The sequence below is a fragment of the Drosophila tropicalis genome, unplaced genomic scaffold (assembly GCF_018151085.1).
Source record: "Drosophila tropicalis isolate 14030-0801.00 unplaced genomic scaffold, ASM1815108v1 contig_867, whole genome shotgun sequence".
Classification (NCBI taxonomy): Eukaryota; Metazoa; Arthropoda; class Insecta; order Diptera; family Drosophilidae; genus Drosophila; species Drosophila tropicalis.
Genome location: NW_027173362.1, coordinates 1772696 through 1778865, shown reverse-complemented (window position 1 = coordinate 1778865; position 6170 = coordinate 1772696). Strand labels below are relative to the sequence as shown.

General features: G+C 38.1%; 1 long non-coding RNA gene across 1 annotated transcript; it reads left to right on the top strand.

The window, feature by feature from the left end:
- Positions 1-3598: 3598 nt before the first annotated feature.
- Positions 3599-4310, top strand: LOC137583661 (uncharacterized). Its single transcript, XR_011033428.1, has 2 exons — positions 3599-3648; positions 3709-4310. It is a non-coding gene; the product is annotated as an uncharacterized lncRNA (long non-coding RNA).
- The last annotated feature ends 1860 nt before the right edge of the window (positions 4311-6170 follow it).

Genomic DNA, 6170 nt, shown 5'->3' with positions numbered 1-6170 from the left:
TTGTGAAAAGTTGACAATTTCTATTGATTTTTAAGAAATTCATTAGATCGGGGCAAGTTTTCGACATTTGAATCCAGTCCCGGCAACATAATTTATCAAAAAGATGTTAATACATAGATATATCTGGAAATCTTTTCAATATTTTAACAAACATTCCATTAGATCCACGCATTTATGAGCTATGATGTTGTAAGTTTTACCTATCTGACTTTGCTTCGTTTAGTTGGAATTCTCAACTGGTTTTAGCCATGACAATTCAACCAAGAACCCAAAATCTGTTGATAATAGAGCTTGTCTGCTCTTGAAATAGTTACACAGAGAACCTAAGCCCATAAGATGTAAGTAGGTCGAAATTGAGATATATTTTTAGATATTTTTTTAAGCCTACAAGCTGAGAACGGCTTAACTTTAATCATTTACTCAAATATTTATAAACTGGTCATAATTTAACACATTTTAGAGAAAAAATCCGGGACAGTATAGTACGCTGATGCTGATGAAATGTTTGAATTAATTTTAAGTTTATTACGAATCATTAATTTCTTTAGTTCTTTGATGTAGAAGGAGAAGCCCTAGTTTCGTATTGGGAGTCTGCGATAACTTTCGCTGGCAGGCTCATGGTAGGGTGGGTACAGACGCGGAGCGCAATTATCATCTATAGCGCCTGCAAGAAATGATATCCGAAAGTCTTTTGTATTCTTCTCTAATTAAAATCCAGGCAAGGGATTCGGTTAATATGAATAGCCGACATACATAAAATACGCTGTGAAAATACTAGCTATAACGTTCACAAAGAACCCCCCACAGGCTGTTTTTGCTAGTCGTTTATGAATCCCATTGAGCAGTCATATGCTTACTAAACATCTTCTCAAAAGTCTACCACACGCGTTCTCAATATAATCTAAGTGGTTCGGGTAACTCTAGTTGGAAATCGAGGTATAGTCCTGGTGGAACAGCGGGAGTAGGTTAATCCGTTCTGCCTCCATTTTATTGAGCAAAAGGATCGCGGTGTCACTACCCTTTGTGTTTTGCTGACCTATGTCGACAGTTGCAGGGTGCAAGCCAGGAGTGTTAGACTGCTACATGATTTTATTGATATATATGTGTAGTTCTCTTTAGCTAATACATATATAAGGCGGGATGTCCCAATTTAATTGAGATTTTGTCATGTGTCGGGTTCTATTACAACAGAAAGAAGAACAATTTATGGGTCGCATATTTTGTAATTTTTGGAAAATCAAAGGACATAAATACATAAGCTTTTTAAAATTTTTTCTTCCTAACAATCTTGTTGAAAGTCTATCTGAGTCGAGTGTTCATTTATTAGGAATCAATCTTCCTATCATCTTGAAAATCGATTGCAAGTCGACAAAGTTACGAGTTTTTAAGAATTTTCAGAAATTTTCAAGTTAAATTTTTGTCAATTTACCTACTTTGCACAGAACCGCAATAAAAATTTGAAAATTATCACTAATCAACAATTAAACAGCTTCCTGTTATCCCGTAGCCCTTTGCTAATCCTGCTAGTCCTGTCTATGACCAAATGAAAAGGAAATATCTAGACATTTAAACATGTCAATTTGCCATCATACTCCAGTAGGCATATTAAAACAATCTTCCTTCTTTAATTAATCGTAAAATAATGCTTGGTGCCATCTTTATTCACAAACTTTTAATTGGTGAAATATACTCTCCTGAGCTATTGAATTAGTTGAATCTATCTGTACCCCGTAGACCTACTAGAAATTTTATTACTCTATCCTTAAAACACTGTACTTCTAACTACTTCCCTGCATGAACCTTTTCGAGTCCTATGTTCTGATAACAATCTTCTGTATCCCGTAATCAGATCAGAAGCCTCCCTTTCTCTTGTAAAAACCTCTACCTTAGCACACTTAGCTCGATATATGGCTGTGCCCCGCGGACGATAGGAGGCGGGAGGTGGACAGCTCTCTGCTTGGGCTCGCGGGATTTCGGCAGGATGTCCTGGTGTCGTATGGGCCACTTGTACGTCCAGACAAATCACCAGTTTCTGGTCTCTGGTCTAAATGGTAGGTCAAGTGGATGACATGAATTGGATTTCTATGGATTGTCCTGATTGCAGGACACAAGCCTATAAGATCATTCTCTTTGATGTTATTGGAATGGAAATTTATTTTGTTTTTTTTTTTTTAGTTTGTTATTTATTCAATGCATTTGTTATTGTAATTGGATTTGATTTTGGAATTGTCAATCGATGACATTGTGAATTGCTCAAGCGCAAAATCATCACGTAAAATGTAAATTTTAACTAATACAAATTTCAAATAATGAAAACAAAAACAAACTGAGATAATTCTCTAGGTTACAATAGAAAACAAAACGAAAAAGAGAAGAAAAAAAGCGTTACACAAGAAAATTGATCGTTCAATTGAAATGGATCCTGTCATTATCCAATGCCTAGTCCAAGGTTGTAAATTGTATTTCTAGTAACCTCTATAATAGTTTATATAAATCAATAAAAAAACAAAAACAAAAACAAAACCACCATCAATATGAGAGTTTATGAGTTGAGGAAACTGGAAGTTTGGCTGCAATTCAATTTGAATTTGTCAAGCGAATTGACTTTGAGGCCCTTGATATGGTTGACCTTTGAATATTTTTCCAATGCCCTACTGAGTAGTAGGAAATCTCCATAATTTTTGTTTTTATATTGAATCTATGTCAACCTTGAAGTGATTTTCCCTTCTGTAAGTGGTCAAAGAATTAAGAAAAACAGAAAAAAAAAACTAAATGAGATCAATGAACGCTTTCAATAGGAAATTGAAAACGAAATCATGATTTTTGATTTTTTGACATTTGATATTTTTTTGTTGGTTTTTTTTTTTGTCACAGCGGCTGATTAGCGATTAACAAGAGCTTCGATACAAGTTGTGTGATTTGTTTTAATTTGAATTGGCGGCAGCAGCAACAGCAACAGAAGCAACAGCAACAGAAACAGCAACAGCAACAGCAACAGCGGCGGCGGCATCGATGCGATACATTGACCTAACCAATGCAGAACCTTGAAATTAGCATAAAACGTTGTTGCTCCACATAAGTCCGGCTTCAGCTTGTTTGTGGAGGGAAAGGGGGGGGGGGGGAAGGGAATGAGGATGACGGCAACGGCCACGACTGAGGGGATGGGGCGCTTTGGCCTCTGATGCTTGCTCTCTTACCATAAACTAAATAAGGTTTTTCATAAAACAAAAAGCTAAAAAATTAAAAGCTAAACTGTTTAGCCATTTAAAGCATTGATTATCTAGCTAAATATTAAATTCGATTAACTTGAGCAACCCTGAAAATATCCTTTCAAAAATAAACCCTGAAAAGTAATTGAATTTCTATAAAGAGAATCTTCTCTTGGTAATTACTTTATGCTGCTGTTAAATGGAAATGATAAAGACCATCAAAGACTCAGCTGGCATTGGAAAATACTTCAAACTAGTCTGATTCGATAAATTTCAAATGTTTCGATTTCCAATTACAAGTGAGTGCTTTTTAGTGAGACCATATTTCCTTAGGGATTTTAGTTGGGTCAAATCTAGTTACCTTAGATTTTGTTCATGTCAAACAATTACAATATTCTCGTTTGGCACACAGAGCAGTCTAACTTTGAGTCTCGACTAGGTAAGTTGAACAAATCAAATGAAAATTAAATATAATTTCTTCTCTTCTTTCTTGGTTAAGGTATATTTTCTGACTGAACTAATGAAGGTGGTTAACCAACGGCAGCGCGCAATTACTTTCTTGCGTCACAAGTTGTTCAGACTGGCGGACGGCTTTGAAAGGGATTGCCAGGTTTCGTTTAGGGAATATGTTAAAGATTTCTACAAAGTGGAGGATCTGGAGAAGCATATCAATTGGCTGGAGCGTTTCAACGGATTTGCGCCACAAATGCAAATGAATCATTCAACGAATATGATTGATGTTCGTATCAAGGGCACCATGGTGACAACAACCATGCAGCAGTATGACAATCTGGTTGGATATTTGCAATTCGATAGCTTGGAATTACCCCGCAAGAAGGCCCAATACATGCTGGAGATGCTGAATGTGGCCCGGAATTTCCGAAAACATCATGTGAGCGGGCGTCACGGGACTGGCTTAACCAATTCACTTGTGGATAGTCTCCTAAATGTGGATGTGGCCATTGAGAAGTTCCACTATTTGGTGTATCATTTGATGCCATTGTATCATGACCATATACGTTTGCAGACGTTTTAAGGGCTATCCGGATGTGTGATGTGCATATGATGAAATAAATTCAAACCGAAAGGCTCCACCATTCACTTTTTGTTGTCCTCTCTTGTTTCACTTTTTCCGATTCATTCCAATATTGTTTGTTTCTTTTCTGCCTCTGTCATCTCTGAGTCATCGCCCAGGGTCTGCCGGTGGTTCAGGGCAGGGCGGGGCGGAGGCTAAAACAAGTTCAGGGCTAAAATAGATCTGGCTCAGTCGGGCCATTGACTTCGGCTGAAATCAAAAGCTCTCTTACAAAGCAACTAGGACCAGTGTGAGATGAGATGGACGACCTAAACCCAACAAAACGAACAACGCAGCCAACGACTTTTAGCATTTTACTTGAATACATTTATTTTATTTAACTTTTTTTTTTTTTTTTTGTACTTTTTAATGACCAGTCGGTGGACAAGGTGGACGATCTCAGGTGTGTGTGTGTATGTGTGTGTGTGGGTGCGTGTGTGTGTCAGCCAATGAACCTGGGTATGGTGGAACGAGAATGGGGTAGTGCCGTGGCAATAAAAAAGAAAAGGGACAATGTGGCGGTAGGCCGCATCAGCAGAAGGAAGCTGCACTCCAATATACAAGACAACACAAAAAAGGGTTACATTTTCGATTATCTACATAAATCACATTGCCAATCCGAATATGAAACCGGATGTTAACCAGTGTGTATTTAGTGAATGCAAAACGGCAATGAACGGATGTCGCGTTTCCATATTTCCTTAATGTAACGGTTCTGATTCTGATTATGTGCTAACTACATGAGGTGAATATACACATTTATTACATAAGGCTTTCAATATGTTTGGGTGAAACGTTTTGGGGCCAAAACAACTGCCGCATAAAGTTGCAAAGGCCTGCTAATTAAGTTGGTTAGAATCTCTTTTGTAATTGCATAAACTGACGAATTTCGGACCCACTTTGAGATGGGAATCACAACCAACCAGATGAAACAACAAGCAAAGATACTTTCGACTCAGAAGTTTAATGGTTCTGGGAGATAATTATCTCCCAAATTTGCCATTCGCCATCTCTACACTAATCTAAGTGACTTGTTCTGCAACGACTTCTTAGATTTTGATTAATCAAACTGTGAGTTCAATTCAATTCTTTCTAAAGAATCCTTTAGGACAATAGGCACATATCGTCAAAGGTAAACATGCAATGTGGATGGAATCACCAGTCGGTCTCTGGTATAAATGACAGGTCAAGTGGTTGAGTTTCTAGCCTGGAGAGGCTACCGTATGCCATACCATCCGATCTAGCACTCAATTGACAGGATCTTAAGGCCTCTGTGGATGACTGAGTTAAGCACGTAAGGAGGCGAACTTCAGGCTTCCCAGGGCGAGACTGGAACTCATTTTAGAACTCTTTGCAGGATTCGATCTTTAAAGGTGTTCAATCAAAGTCTAATTAGATTAGAAATTCATAACTAACTTTTCCAGAACAAGTATTAAAAACATAATTTCAAAACTAAAACAAAGAACAATAAGACTAAAGTAAATCAAGAGAAAACTTCCCACTGAAATCATGTTTTAGCCATTTCCAAGCCATGGGTCTTATGAACTCTGATGCAGGTGCGAATCCTTAACAATCCGGACAACTGTTGCGGTCGCTGAACCCCATTTATTATTGTTGGGCTTGCGATTCCTCATCCCACCGACTGAATGAGCTCAAAGGGCTAGGCTAGGCTAGGCCGATGACGGCAACAGCAACGGCAACGACAACATATAAAAAGATCATTGGCCGCGTTTGACTTGCGCGGTTAAGTGGACAAGGAATGAGGGAGGATGGTTGGGGGAAAGGACATGAACCATGTCAACTATATACAATGATGCATTGTCGGAGAAGGAATGCTGGATTGTTGGTGAACTATTTATAGATCGATCGAATGTTCAGGTAAAAGG